Source organism: Galeopterus variegatus, unplaced genomic scaffold (assembly GCF_000696425.1).
Source record: "Galeopterus variegatus unplaced genomic scaffold, G_variegatus-3.0.2 Scaffold1507, whole genome shotgun sequence".
Classification (NCBI taxonomy): Eukaryota; Metazoa; Chordata; class Mammalia; order Dermoptera; family Cynocephalidae; genus Galeopterus; species Galeopterus variegatus.
Genome location: NW_007727618.1, coordinates 94,148 through 121,792, shown reverse-complemented (window position 1 = coordinate 121,792; position 27,645 = coordinate 94,148). Strand labels below are relative to the sequence as shown.

Here is a 27,645-nt window from a genome sequence, read left to right as displayed (position 1 = left end):
GACCATCACCCTTCTAACACCCACTTAGCTACCTAACAGTATTTTCAACCACAAGAGTTGTGATCACCAATACTCAGAGCTTTCAGAGGTGAAATAGGGATGAGTAAATCTTGAAAACTCTATGGTCTCACACATATAAACCAAACTTTACTTCCTTTTGGAAAAAGCTTTTGCAGAAACAAGTTGACATATACTGGAATTTCATGTTTTGGGGAAAGATGACTGTACAGAGATTGGAGCATCAAGCAAACGGTGGACACTAATAATGTGGCCCTCCCTTGGTCAACCTGTTTCTTCCCTCTCGTATCTGCATGTGTAGAAATACTGCAGTTTTTGGTTCAATAACTAGAGCATTGGCTGCAGAATTACACCTTTAAACAATTTAGAATGGCATAATTTTCTCTGAAGGAATGATTACATCTTTTCCTCCTAATTTTTCTCAAGGTAAGAGGAATTCTTAAATGTGTTGTTAGATATGCAAATTTCTAGAGGAATTCTGAAAGATAATGGAGCAAAGGGTAAAATACTTATTAAAGTAGTATAGAGAAGGCATTGGAAGAGGATATCAGTGTTGTTTTCCTTGAGCTAAAAGCTGGAATATTTAAATTTTTTTTTCAAATGTGTGCTAACATGCATTCCAAGAATTTCCTTGGAGGGTAGATTTCTTTAAAATGACTTCTGAGGGCTGTCTGGTTAGCTCACTTGGTAGAGTGTGGTGCTGATAACACCAAGGTCAAGGGTTAGGATCCCCATACTGACCAGCCACCAAAAAAAAAAGGTGAGATAAAGTGACTTACGAAACTCTATTTCTGCCCTGTCAGGGAACTCAGATAAGAGATCTGATGCTTCTAGTTAATTACTGTAGATGATCCAAAAAGAAGAAGAAATTCAGAGATAGAACACAGCAAGGTGTTAGTACTGACTTCGACACCTATTTATTGACTTGTAATTGAGTAGGTGCCATTGGGCTTAATTATTTCAACATCGGAATTTTATTATCCAGATCCAAAGCACCTAGATAAGACACTGATATATATTTTTTCTTATGTAAGTTTGAAGTGGCCCTAAAACCATAACTTCAGATGTAAAGTTTTCATTGTTTCATACATGTAATCAAACATTATTACTTACAGTCTTTGGTCTTTAAATTCTTCTTGTTATTTTACCGCCCATAAGATTAGTCTTTAAAAAGCATTGCTTATAGCATCTGGACAATGTGGAAGCAGAACTTAGGGAGTAGTGAGCCTGGGATATAAAGCTTCTAACGTTAAAAATGTTAAATTATATCTCTGGTTGCAAGTAAAGGCCTAGATTTAATTCATCAAATGTTAGAGTTTAAGATGGTCATCTAATCCTAATCCATCTTAATCAATTTTTTCTTTTCAGCTTCATCAATTTTGAGTGAAGATGTCAAAATCTGGATGGAGTTTTTTGCTTGAGGGTCAAAGGACTAAGTAAAAGAGAAGGTGATGACGGGAGACTTGGACCATGGCTAGTAGAAGTGGGTAGACAGAGAGCGCCTCAGATGCATAGGACTTGGTAACTAACTGGATCTGCAGCATGAGGAAGAACAGCTCCTGAATTTCTGGCTCAAGCCACTGGATATTTGGCAATAGTGTTTGCTGAGATGGCACCTCCCCCACACACAAGGAGTCAGCATGGGGGAAGGAGAGGTAGATAGGTTCCGTGTGACCTGTTGAACTTGTGAGCCTGAGACACATGAGTGCCCGAGACATCAGATAGTAACTGGATATATGGGTCTAGAGCTCAGAGGAGAGTTTGGAGTGCAGGTGTGGACTTGGCAATGATTTAAAGGCGTGGGAACATATGCAATTATCCAGAAATAATGTGAAGTGAGAGGAGAGGAGGCCAGACAGAGCCCTGAACAACTCCAATGTTTAAAGGTTGGACAAGGCAGGAGAAGCAGCACCCAGAGAAAGAGGAAGCCAACCACAGGAGCAGCGCCACGGAGATAAAAGGAAGGAGGGCGCCTAGGAGAAGGTGTGCTCGTGTGTTTCGAAAGCTGCTGAGTCACAAAGTAAGTGAGGACTCAGCAGTGTCCATTGGACATGGAGAGTTGGAAGTCATGGAGGTCCCGGCAAGAGCAGTTGCAATGAAGTGGCGGTGACAAAAATCAGATTGCCGGTGGTGTGGCAGAGACCTATACTTGGCCCCAATTGCCATTGTCCTCTTTCTTTGCTAGTATCTCAGAACCCCCAGTCTTTCCTTGGATACATGGTGACCTAGGATAAAAACTACATTTCCTGGTCTCCTCTGTGTGGTCTTGGGGCTAAGGGCTGGCTAATGAGATATATGCACAAGTGTCGTGTGTGACTTCCAGGGAATGTCTTTAAGGGAAGCGTGGACCCTTCCTGTTGCCTTCCTCCTTCCTGTGGGCCAGAAGGCTCAGACGGCCACCTGGGACCATGAGGTGAAAGTCTCAAATTGAGAATAGCAAAACAGGAGAAAAACCCGGGTCCCAGCGATGACAGAGCCACCCCAATAGCCACCTAGATGGCTTACCTCTGGACCTATTTTTTCTTTTTTTTTTTTTCCTTTTTGTCTTTTTTCGTGACCGGCAACGGATCGCAACCCTCAGTGTCGCGCCCGTACCGGACCGGGACCAGCAACGGGATCGCAACCCTCGGTGTTGCGCCTGCACCTTGCTCAGCCAGTGAGCGGGAACCGGTCTGTATGTGGGATCCGAACCCTCGGTGGGAGCGCCGCCGCGCTCCCAAGCGGCGCACTGTAGCAGTGCGCCACCGGGCCGGCCCTGGACCTATTTTAAAATTAGAAATACTTTCTCATATCGTTTAAGCCACTTTTATTTTTTATTTTTTTGAGTGTGTCCTAACTTAATTCTAACCGATATGGGCTGCAGAGTGAATTAAATAAATTAAAGTGACTTAAGAGAGTGAATATAGGCAATTCTTTTAAGAAGTTTGACTGAAGAAGAGAAAGGCCAATAGCAGGAGAAGGGATACGTAGCAAAGGGAGGCTTTTATTCCACAGTGGGTCTTGTGATCCGGGCACATACCTGATCAATAATAATTGTTGGTTGTAAGATTAGAAGGCTGCATGGATGTGAAATATGAGTGTGTCGAAAGGAAGCAGATAAAAAATAGTTCAAGGCCCCTGAAAAGGTAGGAACAGATGGGATCCTGCACACATGATGGCCGTGGGGAGGAAAAGGGGCACATTTTCACTTGCACGGGAGGGAAGGAGACCAGCTGAGAACAGGTGGACAGGGAGATAAGAAGTACATTTCCTATCTGACGGTCTTTCTTTTCTTTTTTTTTTTTTAGATTTCAAATTAGATATTATTGCCTATTTTTTGTGTGTGTTACATTTTCTTGTTTCTTTGCATATCTAATAATTTTTGCTTGTACTGAACACCTTGGAGGGCATGTTGCATGGATTGGATTCTGTTTTCTTCCTCTGAACAGTACCCTGGTGGACAATTAACTTTGAGGGAATCAGACTCTGATTTCATCACCTCTGCAAGGAGAACAGCTGAAATCTCCACTCAGCTATTTAAATCTTCTCACCATTGCTTTCCACTGAACTCCTGTAGACTCCCTCATGCGTGCATAGTCTGGGTCTTTTCCCTCTCTGGTTGCCTATTCCCAACATCTCTCCTCACGTTCTAGCTTCAAGCCAATAAAAGTGCAGCTTTCTGCTTAGGTTTCAGCTGCCTTGAGCCATGTAGACTGAAACTGCCCCCAGGTGAAAAGCCACATGAACACAAATCTTACTCAGTCTAGTTCCTTTCTGTAAGGAAAGACTACCTTCCACTTTCTTCCTACTTTCAGTCATTTTTTTGGTGTTTTCACATAGTTTAGAAAAACATTTTGTTTATAATTGCTTATAATTTGGTCAAAATTGTAATTGAACATTTGTTTATGTTGTTTACAATTTTCACATTGTTCTTACTTGTTATCTGCAAGAGCTTTAGTCCAATACAAATACAAGCTATATGGTCATTACTGGGAATGAAAATGGCCAATATTGGAAAGTTCTTAATATAATGATAGTCATGTTTAGCAATCTCTTATTTTATGGTTAGCATTTTTTGTTTTATGTAAGGGATCCTGTAATACCATCAAGATTATGAAAGTATTATTCTATATTTTTTCTAAAAGATTTTCTTTACTGTAACAGTTGATTGTACATATCTGTGGGGTACACAATTGAGTATCAATACTCGTGTACAGTATGTGATGCTCACATCAGAATAACTTATATTCAATAATATACATCATCATTGCTATTAGTGGCCCTTCTGAGGGTCTTTAATTTCCCTGTGAAGTAGGACATGAAGGGTTCAGGGTTTGACGGGAGTGTGCAAAGGTCTAAAGAAATGAGGAAGATTTAAAATAGTTGCTGTGGAGAGGAGGAGTGAGCTGACCACTCCCTCCCGCAGCTCCAGGGAACACGTGAACTGGGCCTAAGCCAAGCAGACATCTTACTTAGTCTCTGGCCTCAGCGATTTGTTCAAAATTGGCACATGAGCCAAGTCAGCCCAGGAAGAGCCCAATTTTTTTTAACTGCCCCCATCTCCACACCCACTCCTGCCATGCTGAACTTGAACAGAGGATGGAAGCTACAGAGGTGGCAGCCACCTTGCCTCCCACAGGGCTCCACTTCCTCTCTGTCCCCAGCCTCTCAGAGCCCAGAGCTGGAGGGTGAAACCAGTCCTTATGAAAAGTTCAACTTGATCAAGCTGTCTTATCTAGTCCACCTGCGAAAACTGTACAGTATTGTGAGCCAACTGATTTCACTTTTTCCTTCAGCATTTTGAGAATAACTGCTCTGGAACGAATTGTAGTTTCTCAGGAGTTGCAGACCCTAGGGGGAATCCATGTTAATGCCAAGTAAAGAGAACTCACCCTTGACGGTGCCTATGCTTCCCGCAGAGGAATCAGGGACATGCTGTTGCAGGAGAGTCCTGGGTCACTCGGAGATTCCAGCTGGACAACAGCTGAGAAAGGAGTAGGAATATGGCTGACCTTTACCTTTTAGCACTGAGAGTGTAAGTGGTATCTGGTTGTCCCCTCAGTGTGCTGGGTACCAAAAAGTCGTGACCAAGTGAAGACGTCCCACTAGTGAATCTACATGTGGGACGTCCCCACGAGCCCCCTCCCCCACCTCATTGCAGAGGGGAGCAGACGGGGGCTGAGGCCTGGGGGTAACTTCCACCACTACTTCCTGGGAAAGAGGCTTCCCTTCCACTCCTGCCCCATCCCCAGTCCTGGGAATTAGGGTCTCCCCCACCTGCCTTGCGCCTCCCTCTGGATCTCCTTCGTAAATGTGCAGGTGCTGGGAGACATGAACGGCAGTTTGCTAGGACATAACCCAGAAAGGGAGTAAAAAGATGCTTGGCTAGGCCGGAAGAAAGAAAAAGAGAGAAAGAAAAATCTCAGGGAATGTGTAGAGGATGGTGAGGTGTAGAACTGCTCAAGGTCAGTGGACAAAATAGGACCCTTAGGATCTCGTGGTGGGCTTTGTCTTTGGGGGGGCAGTGACAGCTGGTGGAGGGGTGGCTGGGACCACTAGTAGAAGTGGGTAGACTGAGAGCGCCTCAGATGCATAGGACTTGGTAACTAACTGGATCTGCAGCGTGAGGAAGAACAGCTCCTGAATTTCTGGCTCAAGCCACTGGATATTTGGCAATAGTGTTTGCTGAGATGGAACCTCCCCCACCCCACAAGGAGTCAGCATGGGGGAAGGAGAGGTAGATAGGTTCCGTGTGACCTGTTGAACTTGTGAGCCCGAGACACTAAACACACGAATGAAAGTAACCAACATCTGCACAATTACTCAGTGCCACCACACTATGCTAAGTGTCAGACATGCATTATTTCCTCTGATTCTCAGAATGAGCTTCCGAGGTGGGTATTCCCATTCTACGGAGAGGCTAAATTAGCCTGTCTAATGTCACACAGGTAGCAGTGACAGAGCCAGGGTTTGAACTCTGGCTGTCTTACTCCAAAGCCCACACACTCAACCTTGAGGCTATGCCACAGAACAGGAAAGAAGGGGCCTGACTGATCATAAACATAAGCCAATCATGGTTACTGCTATTTGGTGATATTTCAGATAGTCAGATCTATAAGAGAACTTAGAGTTTATTTTGTCCTCACCTTATAGAGGAGGAAGCTAGTTTAGAGACATCCTGGAGTCTGGCCTCTGCTGCATGCTGCCTGCTAGCTATACTATCCAGAAGGCTATTTTGATTGCCATTTTCATAGGATTCCTCAAGCCCCCAGCTCCCGAGAATCATAATGTACTTTATGAATAACATCTGAGAAATGTGGTCATTGGTTTCTCAGGGTATTCAGATGCTTCAAAATCCAGTGAAGTACCCAAAGTTCTTTAAGTGGTATATCAGACACTTCTGGGACCAGTTTTTATTACTGAAACCTTTTACTATAGGATGTCAGTACTCCAAGGTGAACTAAAATAGAAAGTTCTGACTGTAAATCAGAATTAAGGTTTATTGATCCATGCGTCATTCATTCATTCAGCAAACATTGTGGAGGACCAACTCAATAACCACTGGGTTGTTATTGCTAGTCACTGAGACCCTCCTTCGACTTAGATGCCAGAGACTGGGACATTTTTCTAGCCAAATGAGGGGGTATCCTTACTGCCTGGTGAGTTCATCCGGACAGATGATTGCTCAGCACCTTTAAGCTGACTTTGTAGCTCTTCTATGCACTGGAAAGCATCCAGCTTCACACTATGCTCCTGGGCAAGTTGGCTTCTCATCTGAGGGGAAAGTGCTTAGGAAGCAGAGATGCTTTGTGGTGCTCATTTAGTTCCCTCAGTTCACAGGGGGTCCCTAGGGAGAGCGTGTCCTCTCAAAGTACTGGTTAGGCTGAACTCAACCTTCCGAGAATCAAGAGCTTTAGGAAGGCCAAGAACTTAACCAAAGAGGAGCAAAGTTAGCCCTTGAAATTCCTTATTACCATATAATAACTAGGAGTTTATTCACAAAGTTGTATCTTTCATGTTTATTTCACCAGATGGGTAGAGAAAGAGGGGAGTGGAAGCCCTGATCACACAGCCCCTTGTAGGCCAAGCCATGGCATCTACACTAAGGACCTGCAGGAGCCCTTAGATGACTTCAAGCAGAGGAAAGACTTGCTCTCTCTCCCAGATCTGTACTCCCAGCTCAGCATTTGCTGGGGATACCCTGAGCACCATGTCCTAGGTCTGACAGAGGCCCGTCCCTGGAGATAACCTTTGTATTTATGCGTTGCTCTTCCCTTGCATAGCCAACCTATAGTCCCAAGCCAGAGTCACTGGGTCCAAAGTACACCTTATCTGCATAGATCACAGGTATTTTTCTTTTTAAATTTATCATCTCCTAATTGTTTTTAATTCTAAGAAGGCAATACACACTGTAGTGGGTTGAATAGAGTTCTCCCCAAATTCATGTCAACCTGGAACCTCAGAATAGGGTCTTACTTGGAAATAGGGTCTTTGCAGATATAATAAAGTTAGGATGAAGTTATACTGGGTTTAGGATGGGTCCTAAATCTAATGAATGTTGTCCTGATAGGAAGAGGAACACATAAGGACATAGAGGGACACATAAGGAAGAAGGCCATGTGATGACAAAGGCAGAAACTGGAGTGACGTTAACTACTAGCCAAGGAATGCCAAGGACTGCCAACAGTCACCAGAAACTAAGAGACAAGGAACAGATTCTTCCTCCTAAAGGAGCCAACCTTGCCAAGACAAGTTTAACATCCCTAATCCAAAAATCTGAAATTTGAAATGCTCACATTTTGGATTTCAGATTTTCAGATTAGGTGTGCTCAAGCTGTATGCATTTTGCAAATATTCTAAAATCCAAAAATATACAAAATCTAAAATATGTCTGGTTTCAAGCACTTTAGAAAAGGGATACTCAGTCTGTACTTCAGTTTGAGACTTCTGGCCCCCTGAACTGTGAGAGAATACATTTCTATTGTTTTAAGCCATCCAGTTTGTGGTAATTTGTAATGGCAACCCTAGGAAACTAGTACACATGCTTATCTCAAAAATTCAGCCACATGTGTTTTAAATCCTACTCCTGCTTATATAGACCCAACCAGAAGGCCCATGATCACTCAGAGCTGTGACCACAGGCTTGTCCTAAAGCATTAAAAGAGGTCATTCTTGTGTGTGCTGAAAATAAATTTCAGCATATTATCAGAGCTCCACAGCAAGGAGAACTTCCTATTATAAACTAGGTCCAAAGTCCCTCTATGTACTACAGGGATTTCTATAGGATCCTCATTCTTTATGGGCAGGAGCCAGGGGAAACATCAAGATTTCTTGAGCCAGGCCAGGGTTAAATAAATTTGAGAAAGACTAGCAAAGGAAAGAAACATGTTTACTAAAAGCCTACCTTGTTAACACAGCACAATCCAGCCCTACTTCACAGAGGTAGGTACAGTTACTTGCCAAGGCCACATAACCAGTTAGTAGAAGAGCCAGGATTTTAGTCCAGGTCTATCTGTTTCCAAGACTTGGCCACCTTTCTATTCCCAACAAAAATATAAACAGCCAATATTTATTGAGAGCTGTGTATCAGGCCCTGTTCCAAGTGCTTTATTTGAATTACCTAATTTAATCATTCCCCAAATCACGTGAAGTGAGTGCATTATCTCCATGTACTGATGAGGAAACTAAACCACAGAGAGGCCATAGACCTTGTCCAAAGTTACACAGCTGGTGGGCCAGGGGAACGAACCGGGCACTAGACTCTAGTGCCTGTGCTCTAGGTGGCCTCACCAGGCACAGGAGGCAGGCAAGCACACTGATGCTCTCTGAGGTCAGACAGTCAAGATCTGCCTGTGGAGTCAGAGGTTGGAGATGGATTAAGGAAGCCACTGCTGGCCACCGGGGCTCTTGCTGGCTGACGATTACTACTGGGGGTGGGTAAGCCCAAGACAGCTCTCTCTGTCAGGAGAGCTGGAGAGGTAGTTTAGGAAGGTCCAGTGGTTTTTACACACATTTGGTAAAAATGTATATTAATTGAGAGAAACCTCAAACTATGTGTTTGACTACCTCTAGAATCTCTGTCATTAGACACATAATTAACGATTAACTAGAGAGAACTTTGGAGAAACTAATCTATGAACCTCCCTATTTTTGTGGTGGGTTTTAGAGAAGCATAATTTGTAGAACAAATGTGGGATGCCAAATTTTCCTTATAGGCTCAGTCATTTTGGTTTACTTTTTATGAAATAAGTGTGAAATTCTCATTTTCTTTTATTCTAAAGCTATCGTTTTTTCTCTCCACTTCTATGTGAATGTTTTCTTTAGCCTTCCCTCAATTAGATTTTTAACCCTTTTTTTTGTATAGTCTCCTTACTGATCTCCTTGGGCATGTGAAACACTTGACAAATAATTTAATTCAGGCTTCCAATTCTGTCTCCTACTATCTCTGGTGAATGAATTGATTTCTCCACTTGATGGATATGAGTGGAGTGTTTGCTCGGTAGGTACTGTTTCTTTTTCCTTTTTTATTGAATTACATCTGTGGCCTGCTCTTTTGGAACTTGCATTGATCCGCATCTACATTAGAGTATTTCCTCCTTTTTATTTTTTTTGTATGTTTTTGCTGTGGGGGATATTTAACAAAAATAGATTATGTCTGCAAACCACTCAGCCTTTCATTTTCGTCTCTGCAGTTTTGGAAACACTTGATTAAATCCTTTTATAATAGCTTCTGTAATACTTGCTGCTTTTCCAGATTACTTCTCAGAATTTCCTAAAGAATCCCTAGTTCACAGACTAGAGCTGGGTGGAAATATGTTTTTCAAGTGAGTTACGGGGTGCCGGGATTCTGAGCCCTGCGGCAGTCAAACCATCGTTGCTCGCCCCAGAAATCACCCCAGTGCATGTATAAATATTACCATTTTCCTGGTGTGCCTAGAAGTGACAATGTTGACAAACACTGCTGTGGAGGGCCCGGGAGAGGCATGGAAAGGCAGGGGAAGAATGAAACGGTTCTTGCGGGGGCACCCAGACTGGCTCTCGAGTGGACACCACCACAGCTGGAGTTTACCTGGTGGCATTCTCGCTTCATCTTCTCCTGCTGCAGCTGGCCCAGTCTAGAAAGCCCCCTCAGCCTCTTCAGTAAGGACCTGCAGCTGCTGTTCTTTTTGCTCCACATCTTCCAAGAGCTCCTCCATGCTGGAAGTTTTCATGAAACCCAGCTGCTGCCAGTTGAGAGCTTCCTGGGTCACTCTGTGTTCTAACTCCTTCAGCAATTGAGCCTGTGGCAGGAAAAGGCCAAAGGAGATGAACAAGGCACAGAGCCTCTCTCAGCAGAAGGCAGGAGAGCGTGGACAGTGTAACAGCCATCCCCTCCTTTGGGGCCCAGGGGCAGAACTATGTGGCGTATTCCTGGGCTCCAGGTAATACAGCCCAACTACCCTGTCCTATGCTGGTCAGCAGCAGCAACAATGAAAGCCAGGCCAGTGAGGATGCCACCATAAAGCAATACCAGGTCAAATAATCTGGTCTTTTAATACCAAGGTTTAATGGTAATGTGTATGTTAATTAGCTTGTTAACCAAATAATCATATCAATCACGGTGACATTTGCATTGTCACGGAGCCTTTGTCACGAGACAGCACTGGAGGCATCATGCTATTCATGCAATGAGTGGGGAAGGAGGTTCTGATTTTGGCTCTATTTTGGCTTTCAGAATGGCTTGGGGGAAGCCAACTTCTAGATGGTTAAAGAAAGGCAAGAGTAGTGATAATTTTGTTCTGTTCCAAAGTTTTTATATTAAGAAGCACCCTAAATATAAGATGGTCAATCGTTAATTATAATATAAATCATAATTATTCATATTTGTATGGTGACTTTACAGTTTACCAAGTACTTTACAAAATTAACTCACCTGATGTGCAATCATGGAGGATTAGGGTCCAAAATGAACAAATCATATTTTGTGCTTTATGTCCAACTTTCCCAGGCTATTTTTTAAATTCACCTGCTTTCACTCTAAACCTAGGGCCTCTCTGCTTCATTCATGCTCAAGCATTCATGATTGGCACAATTATGAAAAGCTTAGGCCTAAAACACCTTTCTTATGGTGCCAGCCCATACTGAGCAGCAGTAACTTCTGAAAATAAGACTGAGTGTGGATCATCAGGAAAGGACTCGAGACCCTCTGCTTGGGGGCTAATACTGAAGTCTGGACCACGCTCCATGTGCAGAGGTTTGCTGGCAATGAAACGTGTTTGGACCATGAAAGGCAGAGACCTAGATCCCAAGAAATCCTTTGTTAAAAAGGTCCTCAGAGAAACAGACACACACACACACACACACACACACACACACACACACACTCACACCACAAGACAATGAACTTGATTATGAGTAGTGTTTTATCTTAGCCAAATCCAAGTTAGAACAAAAGCCTTTTGGCCACTGCCCTGGGTTTCTGGGCTGGAAAGAAGGAAGAAGGGAAGCTGAGGTCTGGGCCATCTTTTCCCGGTTGTGCCATCTGCTTGGCTTCACGCTGTGGACCTCTGGTGACTGGTGCTGGCAGCCACAGTGCCACCTCTAGTTGTCACGTTCAGCTTTGCAGGGCATGTTCAAAGAGAGGGAAGAAGAGATTCTGAGGCTTGGATATCTGCTTATGCTGCTGCACCCGCGTCCTGGTTTGGCAGCCTGAGCCCTGTCCAGGGCCTGCCTGAGAGCCAGTAACTGTTGACGAAGGAAACCCACTTCTTGGTCTGCCAACAGCTTGGTGCTCAAACACTCTTCCTTGCTTTGAATAGACTCCTGTAAACATCCCAAGCACAGTAAGACAGGAAATAAATTTCCTTCCCATATTTCTAGTTTCACAGCAGTATCTAAACCACTTCGTCATCCACTCTTTAAAGCTTCTGGTGGGACTGAGCTCCTGCTATCACTGCTTCCATGATTAATGAAGAATACTGCGACAGATGAGAGTAAACAAAGACTCGCAGAGACAGCAAGTGAAAGTTTCCAAACTGCTCTCAGTATGCGCTTTGGCATTGATTTGCTTTAAAGTAGATTTTCCGCTTATTTTGTTACTTCATTTTCGTCACATAATCAAATATGAAACCCAAAGAGGTGCAGTGTTTTGACAAAGCAGCTTCGAGGCCTTGCTAACGCCTCTCCTCCGTCTTTTCACTTCCCTGTGCTAACCTCTCTGATCTCTTCTCTGTCACCATTGGCTCCTGCTGCTTTTCTACATCTCCCAAGGCTCTCAATTGCCTGTTCCCAGGAAAAATCCCCAGCTGTCAGATGCTTCAGGATGGCTGGCAGCTGCAGTCAAGGAGGCTCAGGGACACCCTGCCCCTGCACCCGGGGCTGGGCTGGGTGGCCTCCCTCCGCTGCTCACCATCTCTGCCCTGCTCAGCTGGCCCCGTAAGTGTGTCTGCTGCGCCGCCAGACTCCAGCAGCCCAGGCTCCTCCGTTTACACACCAGGGTGGCCAGCCTGCAGTTGTCCTGCTCCAGGGCCCGCAGCTGCTCCTGCTAAGAAGGATCACTTTCAGAAAAGGCTGTCCCCCCAATACTTTTCCTGGGAAGGGCACGAATCCCAACATCAGAAACATCCTTCCAGAAGATGACACAATTGTACAGTGAGTCCCAGTACCCCTTTAAAATGCCTGATGGAATGTGCTCTCAGGGAAACCAGACTGGAATGTTAACGGGGTGAATGGTGGGCTCAGATGCTAGGATGAAACGCTGATATCCCACTGCTAAGTGAAATCACATGCTTTGGCTGGGCTTGCTTTCATTCCTTCAGCAGGTCTGGCAGAGCCCCGTTTTTTCTTTAGGTCCTTCATATTGTCAATTCCTTCTGCTCTCACTTCACCGATGAGCTCACACAGCTTTCTGGATCAAATTAAGCTGATTCTCATCCAGCTTCTCCTGCAAATTGCAGACTCAAGTCAAGGAAGCACAATGGATGTGGGGGGGAGGGATATGAAGAGTAGCTGAGGCAGGAACTTAAGAAATTTCTCAACAATCTCACACTCAAAAGATCGCTTAGCAAATTTCAGCCTTCACTGTCTGCTCATCCCTCTTCTGCAACACCAGGCCCAGTGCATTTTGGTTTTGATCCTTTAATACGAGAGATTTTTCCATGAACTTTTTGAAGTACCCTCATATTTGTAAACACTTGTACTTTGCAAGTAAGAAAAAATCTCCAGTCCTCTCTGAAATGACCAGGCCGAGCAGAGCATCTGTTGAAGTTCCTATGAACATAACAACGCTAGGGACCACTCCAGAACCCCTAGGGAGAGGTAGAGAGGTAAGGACCCAAATGGGGCTTGTTCTGAGGGGCATCAACAGCAGGGAATAGGGCAGGGTTGAGGGAAGCTATAGACCTGGGGATGGTAGGTTAGTACTGAAATTCATACTTGAAAGGCAGCAGCCCAGGCTCTCCCACAGCACATTTTAGCCATGATATATCTATCTTACAGCTGCTCAGACATCGTAAGGAGACTGGCTTCCATAGTGCTGTGGGCACATGGGCAGCACATCATCCTCTTTTGGGATGGGTCTTCACTGACAGGTCAGCAGCTCCCTAACTCCAGATGTGAGAGGAAGGCTGGCGGGCATTTTGAGGGTTGGAAAAGTCTCTAAAAGATTTCAAATTCTGAATCTGCCCAGCAAGCTCTCAGGAGGTGCCAGCTGTTACTTACACTGGGGTCTGGCCTGGCCCAGGACACTGTGTTCTCCCTTTTGGATAGTCAGGCTCAACAGATAAAACAGTGGTTAGAACAGGTGAGGATCTGGAGCAGCAAAACACCCGCTCCTCCCAATAGCAATCAGATGGCAACTGGTAGTAGAGTGTGAAAAGTAAACATCTAAATAACCCAAAATTCAATGTCTATCATGGGAAAATAATAATGAGCCATTGCTGACTCTCTGCAGTGAAAGCTTGGGGCTGGAAAATTCTTGGGCCCAAGAATCTCTTATTACCACAAAGCCCATGCTGTCACTGATCCCTTGGTGCACAGCTGCTGTGGGAATCAGTTACACCTGGCTCCCCATGGGCTGCCCAGACGTCTGACACAGGACACTTACTTTTATGTGTAAACAGGTCACAAACAAAGCCTGGACTGATGCTTCATATTCTTCTTGAACTTCTTTTCTAAATCTGCTTTTTGAGATTCAGATTCTGCTCTTCTAAGTCTATAAGTTGGGCTCTCATAGCAGTGATTTCCGTCATCATATCGTGACTGTGCTCTGCAACCTAGCAGCAGAAATATATTCCTATATATATTTTAATAGAAAACAATTGAGGAAAACAATTTAACTACTACAAAATGGTTCCTTATAGATTAGTATTGACTTTGCACTTCTATTTTGAACTTAATGAAGAGGGTGAAAAGCCTATTGTGTAAATGTGGGAAGAAGAATCTAAGGTTGATTCAATGGTCCCAGACACATAATACATGCTCAATAAATGGTTGCTGAATAAATGACCCCATAAAAGCCACTACTTAAGCACTTCTCAGTTGGAGAAAATACTTCAGCTGTCTTGGCCTCCATCTCCAGACTGGCCTTCCTTTGACACCTCTGCTTTTTTGGATGCACTTTAACTGGCCTCAGAAAACACACCCACTCACCTCCCCCCGCCATAACAAGAACAAAAACAAAATAATACAAACTAACAAAAACAACCAAAAATCTCAAGAAAAAAAAAAAAACCCGCCCTCTAAAGAGGATTGCTTTACATTCCTCAGGTGTTTCTGCAGTGGACCTTCATTGATGGGACTTCTACAGGTGACACAGGCAAATGACACTAAGAAGTCCCATTCTGGCCAACCCTGAGAGAGTAAATGTGAGAAACGGAGAAAAAACCCTTTTTAGTAGTAACTGACCTACCTGACCAGCATTGTCTTCAGGTGGAACCCAACCTCTTCGTATAACATCTGATTCCTGAGGAGGAGAAATCAGTGCACAACCAAACCCAAGTGTTCACTCTTCCAGCCATGGCTCGCCAGAATGACACGCGCCAGACACCTCCCGTTGGTGTTAATGGAGACTCATTTTGAGATCCGCAGGCTCCACTTGGAGCAGGACGGTGCCTGTCACCCACTGGACTTCAGGATGTCCAACACAGCATCAAAAGACAACATCAACTTCCAGGTATCCATGCTGATGCGGAAAACCCAGCCATGGGGATAAGCCAAAATGTGGGTGAATCCAAGACTCGCTATTTGATATTTTAATGCTTCATTTGCTTTATTGGCTAGTCTTTCAGACGTTTGCACTTTTCTCAGCTATAAACTGCAATTACACTGAACCTCTGATGCAATCTATTTCCAAACAGTGAGCAACTAGGAAGGAGGAGTGGCTCCTGAGTCCCACCAGTGGGACTGCATTTTAAAGAAGTCCCATCAGTGAGACAGGCCCGTGATGTGTGTCCTGAAGACAGACTTTACTCAAGGATCCTGGTTTCTTTTTTTTTTTTTTTCCTTTTTGTCTTTTTTACTGGCCGGTAACGGGATCGCAACCCTCGGTGTCGCGCCCGTACCGGGGACCGGCAACGGGATCGCAACCCTCAGTGTTGCGCCCGCGCCACGCTCAGCCAGTGAGCGGGAACCGGTCACCACATGGGATCCGAACCCTTGGTGGGAGTGCCGCCGTGCTCCCAAGCGGCGCACTCTCCAGTGCGCCACCGGGCCGGCCCAAGGATCCTGGTTTCTTTGCTAGACCAGCAACAGCACAAGGTGCCTCGTGTTTGCTGCGGGCGGGAAGGCCAGCTGTGCACCTTCCCCTGGGGCCCAGCCCCTTTGTTGCTCACCTCCTCTATCCCCCACTGGACACCTCCAAAGCACATAACCCAGTGCTACTGGGCCATCACCTCTGCAGCTGAGAATACCAGAGCCCAAGAAAATAGCCAATGAAAAGAGACATTTGGAGAGTACCATCCACCCTCGATCATGGCATAAGAACCACCTCCCACACACCCGGACTGAGTTTTACTTTGCTCTTCTGTGTGGCTCCTGGCCTCCCTGCCCACACCATTCCCACTCTGTTCCTTCTTGCAGAGCCTCTGCCTAGCATGCTGCAACACATGCTCGTAACACACAGAGTAGGTCTCTAAGTTTCTGTGTTCTCCTGCCATCACATCACAGCCCAGGGACAGCAGACAGGCCTCCAGGTGGTCTTTCCTGAAGTGATCTGAAAAGCAAGGAGCATCATTCCCAGAAGTCCCCGCAGGGCAGCCTCACCACTCAGGGCTCTGGGCACATGCTGCCCTGGCTCACAGACCCACTGTCATTTCTCCTGTGTACCAAGACCTCAGCTCTGGCCTTGCAAGCCTCTCTTTCAGGTCTGCTCTGAACATTTGCAGGGCCAGGAACAAGACAAATGGAGGCCCACATATCACATGTCTATATATTTACATGTTATAAATCAAACTAATAAACTATTGCAATGAAACATTTAATTCTCCTACCTTGAAAAACAGAAGTGCAAAATGACCTGGAAGGCCAGGTTTGAATTTATTATCCTTGGACTACTCTGAGTTCTATGCTGAAGTGTGGAGACCCAGGGAGAGCTGATTCCCCACCCATAGTTCACAGTATGGCCCCTTCTCTTCCCACCTCTGACTTCACATCATACCGTGAGGGCCCTTCCATGCTCGTGAGTGGACACCCCAGCCCACATGTCCAAAATGCAGCTACATAGCTGTCCCTTGGCCACACCCAGGCCAGGGGTGTGCACACTGGTGGTGAGGTCCCCTCTCATCCTGGGGAGGAGGATCCGGGGAGGCGGCCCACTCAAGCCCTCGACTCATGGAATTCCAGGACCCCAGGTACCTGCCTCATGGTCTAGAGGAAAGGCTGGGCTCTGAGTGGACATGTCCCCATTGTCCTGGGGATTTCTCACCCCGTGGGGAAGGCAGGGCTGGAGAAGGGCCAGAGAGGGGCCCTCTGAAGAGTGGGCATCTGGCATGGGCCCCTTGTGCTCTGTTCTAAGGACCATGGGGCTCACTCTATAGGCACCTCCATCCCTCCCCTTTCTCCAGGCGATCGGTCATGCTTTTTGAAGAGGTGGCCATGAAGGAACGGAGGAAAAGTCCAGCCCTTCAAGGCAGGCTTAATTTACGCTCTGGAGAGAAATAGGAGCCATATAAATATATGGAAGGTAGGACAGATCTACCTGCATGTGCGCATGAGTGGTTACGTTATGTCCCTCTGTGTGTATTAGTGACTGTGTCTGTGTGTGAACATCTGGGGGGGTCTTACGGGACCAAATCCAAGAGCCAGCCTGTACTCCCATATGAGCGTTATCTGTCCCTTCCAGTGTCGGGCCAGCACCCAGCTCACTGACAATCCACTGAGAAGCTAGGCTGTCCTTGGAGCCTGAGGTGGTCACCCTGGCTCTGATATGCTTCTCCCAGGAAGCCCAGGACATGTCCTATCAGCACAACCTCAGTGACCCACTGACCTGCACGGAGAGCTCACATGGGCTCTGCCAAGGCAAGTTAGTGAAGCAGCCCAGCAGAGATGGCGAGCAGTGGTAAGACCGAGCGCTGACGACGGAGGGGGAAGTGGCTCGTCACCGTCAACGCCACCTATGGGAGGGGTCAGTGTGCTATGGAGAGCAGGCTGGCAGTATCTATGACAAGATTTTACATGTTTGTGCCTTTTGACCCAGTAACTCCTCTTCTGGGACTTTATCTTTAGGGAAAAATAAAAGTTGTACACAAATATATGTAAACCAATGTTCTTTATGTTTTTTTTAATAGAAAAAAAAAATGAAAGCAACCTAAAATACATAACAATGAAAATGAGTTGAGTCCATCTGGCCCATCTATGTGATGAAATACTGAACAGCCACCAAAAATGGACATATATTTATTGACAAATAAAGATGTTTATAATATATAATCAAGTGAAAAAGCATGCTATGAAAAAAAGGTCATATAGAATAATCATATTTTGTTAAAAAAAAAAAAGGACACGAATAGAGGAAATGTTATAAATAAAGTTTGGAAGGAAATACACTGAAAGAATAATAGTGGTTATCAATGAGTGATAAGATTATGAGTATATTTTCTACAACATATTTCTGTTTTCTAATATAATCATCAAATGTATATATAATTAAAATAATATAAAAATAATCATATATAATTATACATAATTAAAATAATATATAAATATATATATAAATAAAATGTATATACTAATTAAAAGACAGTTAAGCTTTTTTAAAAGTCATCAGCTGTATCTGCTTGGCAGGGTGCAATCAAGATACGAGAAAGAATCAGGAGGTGGAAACTTTCGCTTCTGCAGGATTTAATGCACAGCGGCCAGGCAGTCGGGGCAGCAGCTCAGCCTCTCTGGATTCTCTATCTAGGTCCTCCTCAAGGGGCCCCTTCAGTGGTGTGGGGTGAGGGCAGGTCATCCTGCCCCTGTTACACTTCTTGTCCCCTCCCAGCCCCTGGAAAGTGAGCAGCAGGACAGTAGTAGTTTAGCTGCTGACACAAGGCAAAGGGGACTCAAGATTCTATCCACTGGACCTTGGCTTCTTTATGATGAAAGGACAAGGACGACTACTTGGGTTTAGCATTGACAAACGAAACACTTCCCAGTCTAACTGTGATGAAACCCTGAAGCCACAAGAAGTCATGAGACCACATTGGAGGCCAGCAGGGTGTGGCCAGTCACCTCATCCGGGCCCAGTGCTCAGAGCCAGCCACAGTGACTCACCCCTTACTGTCCTGGGCACCAGTGCCAGACACGGGCATGCCAACAGGGCCTCTAACAGCTCTGTAGCAGGGCAAACACTTCTCAAACTGACACCACCATAGCCTCTGCAGATACAGGATCCCAAACAAACAGAAATGCAGAATTGAACCACAGTGGCCCTTTGCCATCCCCTCTTTGCCAACGTGGTATTTTACCCAGCAATGGTGAGGAACACTTCGGTGAGTCTGTGTAACACCAAAGAGGTGAGAATGGCCTGGACTCCCCTGAGCATCTCCAGAGGCCAGAGGAGTTTTGTTGCTTCCTTCTCTTGGTGGCTCTGCCTCAGGAGGTTGGGCTGAAAGATCAGCTGAAGGGGCTAGTCCAGAGGGAGTGAGGCTGAAAGCAGTGGGGGGAAGGGTGCAGGCAGAGCATCTGCAGGGCCACGTGGCATGGGGAGCATGTGTAAGGTGGGGTAGCCAGGAAGCTATGACGGACAGGTGAGGGAGAGGTGCAGGGGGACTCTCAGGCTCCCAACCGTCCTTTTCTCCAGGTGAACTTTGGCCCTGCAGATTGTGCACTCAGTCTTCTGGAAGCAGGATTTGGAGCCACCTGAGCAGCACACTGAACTATAGTTTATGTGGCTTCTGTTGACATAATCCTTCTATGAGTTCTCATAGCAATTTATTTCCTAAAAGCTGCTCTGCAACCTGCCCCTGCCTTCCTGGGTCACTGTAAAGGTCAACTCTGTTTGTGTCAAAATGCAGTGTGAGTGGGCTTCATCTGCCAGCTTCCCCTCCAAGGCCTGTGTGGCTTAACAGCACCAGAATAAGACCATTGACCCAGTACTGCCCAGTAAGCAGCACGGACCTTCACTGGGCTGATTCTACAACCAGTATTTAAACCTGAACCATGACAGATAGCGCTGGCTAGAAGAGCACCAGATCGCCCCACAGATACTCTGAGAGAACAGGCCTGGGGTAAAGCATGGCAGGTGCCAGGTCTTGTTAGGGCAGGTGTCTGGCCCTGTGGCCTGCCAGGAGCCAATTTTACTTCTGTGGTTTGCTTCATTCTGGACTCCCTCATCACAACTTGTCTAATATCAGGCACATATAAGGTGTTTTGAGGATGTTTCTAAAACACCCACCTGTGCTGACAAAATGCTTCAGTGACTTCTACTGACTCTGGGATAAAATGCAAACTCCCAAGGATTGCACACAAAGCCATTCAGAATCTGGGCCCGCCCACCTTTTCAATGCCCCTCTCTGAACTCTGCTATAGTCCCTTTCCAGATTGTTCTACCTTTCCTCCCCTGCCTCTTTCCATCTGGCCAATTCCTGTGCTACAAGACTTGGCCCAAACACTTCCTCCAGGAAGCTATCCTTGATTACTTCCTCCCCCGCCACTTAGCTGAATTATGTCTCCCTTCTCTGAGCTCACATAGTATCCTATGCATGCTCTATCAAAGAACTTACCATCTTTTCCTGACATTGCTGGTTCACCACACTGTCTCCGTAAGCTCTTTGAGATCAGGAACTGTACTTTTTGCCTTTACATCCTTACCAAAGTGCTGGGGGGTGGGGGTGGGGGGCAGTAAACCTATAAATGCTTGCTAAATGAGTGACTCTTGGCACAGGGATAGAAATGGTTCTGGAATCCACAAAATAGACTATTATAGTCCTGATTTACAAAAAGGACAGTCTCTAACTTCAATCTAGTGTGTTCGGTATAAAATTTGAGCAAGATGTTAAAACTGATTACAAAAGGCTGGTGTTCTAGAACTTAGAGAAGAAAGTAAAGACCACTAGAAGCCAACATAGGCTCAAGAAAAGTCAGGTCAGATAAGCCTTATTTCTCCAGGAACTGCAGCAGGCACAGAATACCTGGACTTCAGCACAACATCTGGAAGGAAAACTGGGAGGCCCTGGGCTGGGAGAGAGCTCGACTGGATGGGCTTCCAGCCGCTGAAACCCGCATAGCCTGGGAGGACCTCGAATGGCGGCACAGAGCTTGGGGCCTGGCCTGTCATACACTGTCATTAATGAGTTGAATCAGGACACTGAGGGCAGGCTGACATAAACCTGCACCATCTGGAGGAAAGGGTAACTGTAACTCAGCACCCAGAGGGGCAGCTGTTTTGATTTGTCCTCCGAGAGAAGGCCCTCAGTTGTAATCTGCAGTCTCCACAGACGCTAGCAGTGGCTCTAATGGGCTTCTCTAACTGAGCAGCCCTCAGACATCCAAGGGCTTGTAGTCAGGGTCATAACCATGATCTATGGTGTCTCAGGGACAGAGGACCCATGATAGAGGTGAGGGGGAGGCTGAATCCATCTCAGGAAAGGTTGGCTAAAACATGAGCTGCCAGGGAATGGGGTGAAAGTTTGGAAGAGTGAGTTCCCTGTCACAGCAGATGATCCAGAAGGGGCTAGAAGCCTACCACGCACAGATTTTGGAGGGGCCAAAGCATCCTGAAGTCCTGAGACTCCAAGCTGCCACAGGCTGACACCAACCTCTTCAAGCGTGCCCTGAGTTTCAGCTGTACCTGATATGGGTTTTTCCTGCCTACTAGTGCCCACATTTCTTTCCTACAAGACCCAGTCCTCAGTGTTGAGGCGAAGCACACAGACAGGACCCAAGCAGAACGTGAGCCACAAAATTTGTTTTTATTATGATAATATACATGTAACACAAAAATTCGCCCCTTTAACCATTTTTAAGTGTACAGTTCAAAGCCACTAAGCACATTCTTGTTGTTGTGCAACTATCACCACCGTCCATTTCCAGGATTCATCTTGTAAAACTGAAACTCTGTATAACACAAAAATTCGCCCCTTTAACCATTTTTAAGTGTACAGTTCAAAGCCACTAAGCACATTCTTATTGTTGTGCAACTATCACCACCGTCCATTTCCAGGATTCATCTTGTAAAACTGAAACTCTGTACCCATTAAACAATAATTTCCTGTTCCCCTCCTCCCCGCATCCCCTGGCAACCTCCATTCTACTTTCCATCTCTGTGAATCTGACTGCTCTAAGGTGCCTCATAAGTGGATTATGCAATCTTTGTCCTTTCACCTGTGAATCTGACTGCTCTAAGGTGCCTCATAAGTGGATTATGCAATCTTTGTCCTTTCATGTTTGGCTTATTTCACTTAGCATGATGTCCTCAAGGTTCATCCATGTGGTAGCATGTGTCAGAATTTCCTTCCTTTGTAAGGTGAGCCACATCTGTGAATCTGACTGCTCTAAGGTGCCTCATAAGTGGATTATGCAATCTTTGTCCTTTCATGTTTGGCTTATTTCACTTAGCATGATGTCTCAAGGTTCATCCATGTGGTAGCATGTGTCAGAATTTCCTTCCTTTGTAAGGTGAGCCACAAAATCTTTTGATTCAAACATTTTTCTGAGCCTGCCCTGCCCCTACCTCTGAACCTTGAGGACAGAACCACTTCGTCCCGTCATCAGAGTACACAGTACCGTGTCTGTGTATAATCAAAATGTAAATCATCAAGTTCTGCGGAAAAATGTATCCCCAACCAAGCCTGTGAATTACCTAATAATTAAGAGCTGAAGTGTGTATTATAAAATGATAGAGAACACTTGGAGAACCCAGAAAAATGTAAATTTGGAGAAAACATTGTTTTAAAAAGTTGACCACATTTTGCCAAGTCAGGTTTTTTTCAAATGAGTGAATTTCACAGGAAACTGGATTCATCTCTCCCCCTAAGGCACTTGTTAACAATCCCAAAAGCTCTGTTATAGCCAAATGTCTACATATACTCTCTTATCCTGACTTTTCAGTAGATTCCTTTGATTTAACAAGGCACTTCCTGCCAGGAGTAAACATGTCTCAAAACTCCAAGGACTGTGTGTATGCATGTGCGAATGTATTAAATATATATTATTGTTAGATATAATATTATATAGAATTGCTATGGATCCAAATTTTTTCTAGAAGGATATATACACAAAAATTGTTCACACTGGTTTGGTTTGTGGAGAGGAAACTGAGGATGGTGGAGTGGGGAAGGGTGAAAATGCTACCCTTCTGTGCTGTTGGCTTTTTCATACTGTGCTTTTTCTTTGTTTATTGGCAGCTGGCTGGTACAGGGATGGAACCCAGGACTTTGGTGTTATCAGCACCACGCTCCGACCAACTGAGCCAACCAGCCAGCCCTTCACATTGTACATTTTAGAAATGTTATCTAGGTATTGGCATTATACGCTATTTTGGTTTTCCTCTTTTAAGTTTTCTATACCAACAAATCAACAACAGAAAATGTTGCTAAAAATCAACTGTCATAAACAAACTCCAAGGTAACTTTAAAAAACTGACCAAATTTGAAATTAGCTGGTAGGTGTATTCTCATTACTGAGATCTTCACTAGAAATCAATTTTTTTCCAAAATTACAAATAAATGATGACTATTTGGGGTTTAGTCTCAGTATCCATATCATCATTCTTAGGGAGTAAGGGAAGCATTAGGAGATATGTTAAATGGCACGGAGGGACAAATACCGCATGTGCTCACTCATAAGTGGGAGCTAAGAGAGAAAGAAGAAAGGAAAGAAAGGCCACAGTGGTGCACTGGACTTGCAGAGGGAGAGAGCAGACCTAGGGATTTAAAGTGGAGTGGGGAAAGGGGGATGGGGAGGGAGGTCGGGGATAATTGAGGGGATAATTGGGTGGGGGACACAGGGTATAATCACAATTTGTGGTAATGGATATGCTGCCACTGTGGATCTGGCCATCACATCTTAGGCATGAGTGGTGACAATTTGCTTTGTACCCCATAATATTCATAACCAATAAAAACAAAACAAAACATTTAAACATTAAAAAAAAAAAAAGAAAAGAACGTTCCTGGTGCTACAAGACAAAATTAACTTGAATATGTAGTAATAAAAAATGGGGAGGAAATCCAGAAGAGAAAAGAGTCACAGATTAGAAATATCGAGAGCTGACAAACTGTGAACTTGAGCTCCTGGATGGAAGCAGCAACGTGGCTGACATATGAGATTAAACATTCACACAGTTATTCAAAGGAACATTGTTTATGACAGCAAAAGCTTGGAAACACCACACGTCCATCACTCAGGATATAGTTACGCTAGGGCATAGCCTTCCAGTGGAATAATATGCAGCTGTAAACCAAGCGAGACAAAATTCTCCATTTACTGATATGAAAAGAAGCATAGATTGCTAAGTGAAAAAGGCAAGGTGCAGAAGAGTGGATATAAAATGCTATCTTTTGTAAGAAAGATATGATATATGTAATAAAAGGGGAGGATGTCCCCTCAAGCCTAATCAGGGTCATTGCTCCATAAATTCCCATCTTTCTCCTGTATCACCACCTCTCCCCTCTTTCCTGGATCACTCACAATAGCAATGTTATTTCTTCCATCTCTTAAAAGTCTTTCTCCTGACCCCACTCTCCATGGCGGCTATTGCCTCATTTCTCTGCACGTTTTTGTAACAAAATTCCCAAAAGAGACGTTTTACACTTAACCTGTCTTTGACTTCTCGCAAATTCCTTCTTAAACCACACTCACCTGGTTTTCACCTCCACCATGCCGCTAAAACTGATTTTGCTATAAACACTAGTGATCTCCTTGTAGCTAACGCCAGTGGTTTCGTTTCCTGGTAAACAGCGTTTCACTGAATTTGCCCCTTCCTCCTGCTTGAGAAGCTTCCCTTCACTGGGCGTTGGGACACGACTCTGCCCTAGTTTTCTTTCTACCTCACTGTTTGTTCCTTCTAGGTTTCTTCTGCTGGTTGTCCTCTCCCACACCCCCACCCCAGCTCTTAACACTGGAGTGTCCCAGGGCTCGGCCCTTGCTCACCTCCTCATTTCTATACGTACTCATTCCCTGGGCGATCATACCTCGTCTTACTGCTAAATACCCTACTTATACTGACAACGCTCAGATTCAGATCCAATACCCACTTAGCATCTCTTCTTGGATGTCTAAAAGGCATTTAAAACAATTCGTGAGTGATCAAATTCCTCATCTTTGCTCCCTAACTTGCTTCATCTACAGTCTTCGCCATCACAGCTGATAAAAATTCTATTTTCCCAATTACTCAGGTCCAAAACCTGAAGTCATTGATTCTTCTCTTTTTCTCACACCCTGTAATACCCAATGCATTAGTTTCTACTTCAAAATATACCCAGAACCTGAACACTTACTATTTCCAGTGCCCCCAGCTTTGTCTGACCCACCATCTCCTTTGGCTCAGATTATTGCAGTAACCTCTCCCTTCTTTATCCCTCTCTCCCTTCAAAGTCTATTTTCAATATAGCAGCCAGAGAGAGTCTATTAAAATATAAGCCAGATCATGACACTCAAATCCTGGGGCGGGCTCCCCATTACGTTCAGAGAAAACACTAAAGTCCTACAGGCCTTGCATGATCTGTCCTCCTTCCCTCCGTCTGATTTGACCTCCTCCTCCCCTGACACTCTCCACTCCATCCGCACTTGGGTCCTTGCTCTTCCGTAAATATGACAAGCACACTGTGCTTAGGGCCTCTGTGTGGGTTGCTCCTTCTGTCTGAAATGCTCTCCCCCAGATACCCTCACAGCTGAATCACTCACCTTATTCAAACCTTTGCTGAAAATGTTACTAACTCAGGGAAGTCTACCCAGATCACNTCTCCTCCTCCCCTGACACTCTCCACTCCATCCGCACTTGGGTCCTTGCTCTTCGGTAAATATGACAAGCACACTGTGCTTAGGGCCTCTGTGTGGGTTGCTCCTTCTGTCTGAAATGCTCTCCCCCAGATACCCTCACAGCTGAATCCCTCACCTTATTCAAACCTTTGCTGAAAATGTTACTAACTCAGGGAAGTCTACCCAGATCACCCTATTTAAAATTACGATGTGCCCTATTCACACCTCCGCATCCTCCTCCTTACTCCATTATTTTCTTATTTCTTGTGTTATCGCTTGTTGTCTTTCCCCTTCTAGATTCTACAGGCCATGAAAGCAAGGATTTTTTCTCCATGAAAGTAAGGATGTATTCCTAAAACAGTGTCTAAATTACACTAGCCTAGAACATAGGAGGTGGCCAGTAAATAGTTAGTGAATGAAAGAATGAATTAAGAAGTACTGAAAAGATATATTTAAAAAACTAATAAAAGTGATTACGTAGGTGGCATGCATGGAATGCACAGGGGGGTCAGTGGTGGCCACAAGACTTCTAAATGTATACTTTTAATATCATTTTGAGTTCTAAACCATGTGAATGTTACCTGTTAAAAAATAAAATCAAATTTGTAAACAGAATCACAGTGCCAGAACAATGTAAGAATGTCAGCCCTCTTCACCTTCCACATGGAAGAGCAAGCGCACACGTGAGTGTTAATTACATTATTAAGAACTGGCCTGACTGGTCCCACTGCCTTGGGCGTGGTCCCTGAGGAGTCTTGAAAATAAGAGACCTCTGGAATTGGATGTAGGAGCCCAGCCCCACCCCACTCCGTTTTGTGTTGTGGAGGAGCTGGTCATCAGCAGGAACACGCACCGGCCACTCCCTGCCCCCAGCTGTTTCTCATTTCAGATGAGATTTCTTATGTGTCCACACTCAATTTTCTGACAGGAGACTCAATGCACACAAGAAACTCCAGAACAGTCTGCCCAGAAATGGGGATATGACAGAGCCAGAGCCCCTGGTATTTGCAATTATTCTATTTACTGGGGAGTTATGGTTTTNATGACAGAGCCAGAGCCCCTGGTATTTGCAATTATTCTATTTACTGGGGAGTTATGGTTTTGAAAATGGGATTCCACATTTCTCCTACATTTATCTACTTTCCATAATAAACGTACACATCTGTTTTTGCATTTCCTTTAGGAAATAAAGACAAGTAGACATATCACCACTGTCCTAGCACAGTGGAAACAGAAAATCTAAGAGTTAATGTGCCCAGAAGTTCACACTTCTTAAAATGTTTAAGACTTTTATAAGTCTAAGCTTTGACAAGACAGAGCTCATGTATATTTCAGAAATTTTTCAGACAAGAAATTGGATGCCTTTTCCAGGGTACTGTTATGGCAGGTCTCTGGCTCACAGACAAGCCTGGTGAGGAACTATCTATCACATACCTCTAGTTTGGAAACCATCACCTGGCAAATGCCCACAGCCAGTTTGTGGTGTTGCTCTGGGCTCAGCCGAAGGGGAACTATTTTACTGTCCCAGCACTCTCCCTGTTCATGAGTTAAGTTCACACATTGCATCTGCATCTTCAGACAGGAGTCAGGGGAGCCAAGGAGAGTGGAATTCATTCAAAAGAAGTAATTCCTGGCAGAGGAGTTGGCTGTGTCCAAACGTGTCTCATCTTCAGTGTGTGTGTCGTCCGTCAAGGCTTATGATGAAGTAGCAGTTTTTGACAGAAGCATGAAAGTGGGAGGGAAACAGCACACTGGGGGTTAAATTAGGATTTTGTTTTCCCATCTCACTCTGTTCCCAGGTCCTTTGATTAGAGGAAACTTTGACTTCCTGTTGGCTAAACTATTTCCTCTCCCTCCATCTCTGATTTCACCCAGCCTTCTCCCTCTAGGAAGGACATTTCGGCTTGGTGACATTTCACTTCCCTATCACAACCACCTGTGCTCTGTGCAAAGGCAGAACTGAAACTTGAAGGCACACAACTGCCAATCAAGGTTGTCCTCCTAACCAGCCAGAGGACACCAGTAAGTGAGTAGTTGAAAGCTTTATTACATCAAGTATCCGTATGTGTCTTGTACCTGTATTTTTCAAACTGCGCCGCAGAACACTAGTTCCTCGAGTTGATAATAACAGTTCCTAAAAGGAGAAAAGGGTTCTGTAGTCAAATAAATTGAAAAAACATTGCATACTCTCTCTCCTGAAGATACAGAGTGACCAGTAGGACCATAAAGGTTCTTAGGTCTAGAGTAGAGGAAATTTTTAAACATTACTTA

At 44.8% G+C, this 27,645-nt stretch overlaps 1 pseudogene; it reads right to left on the bottom strand.

Annotated features, from left to right (window-relative positions):
• The window catches only part of LOC103594223, a 45,081-nt pseudogene that overhangs the window by 3,804 nt on the left and 13,632 nt on the right, over positions 1 to 27,645 (bottom strand).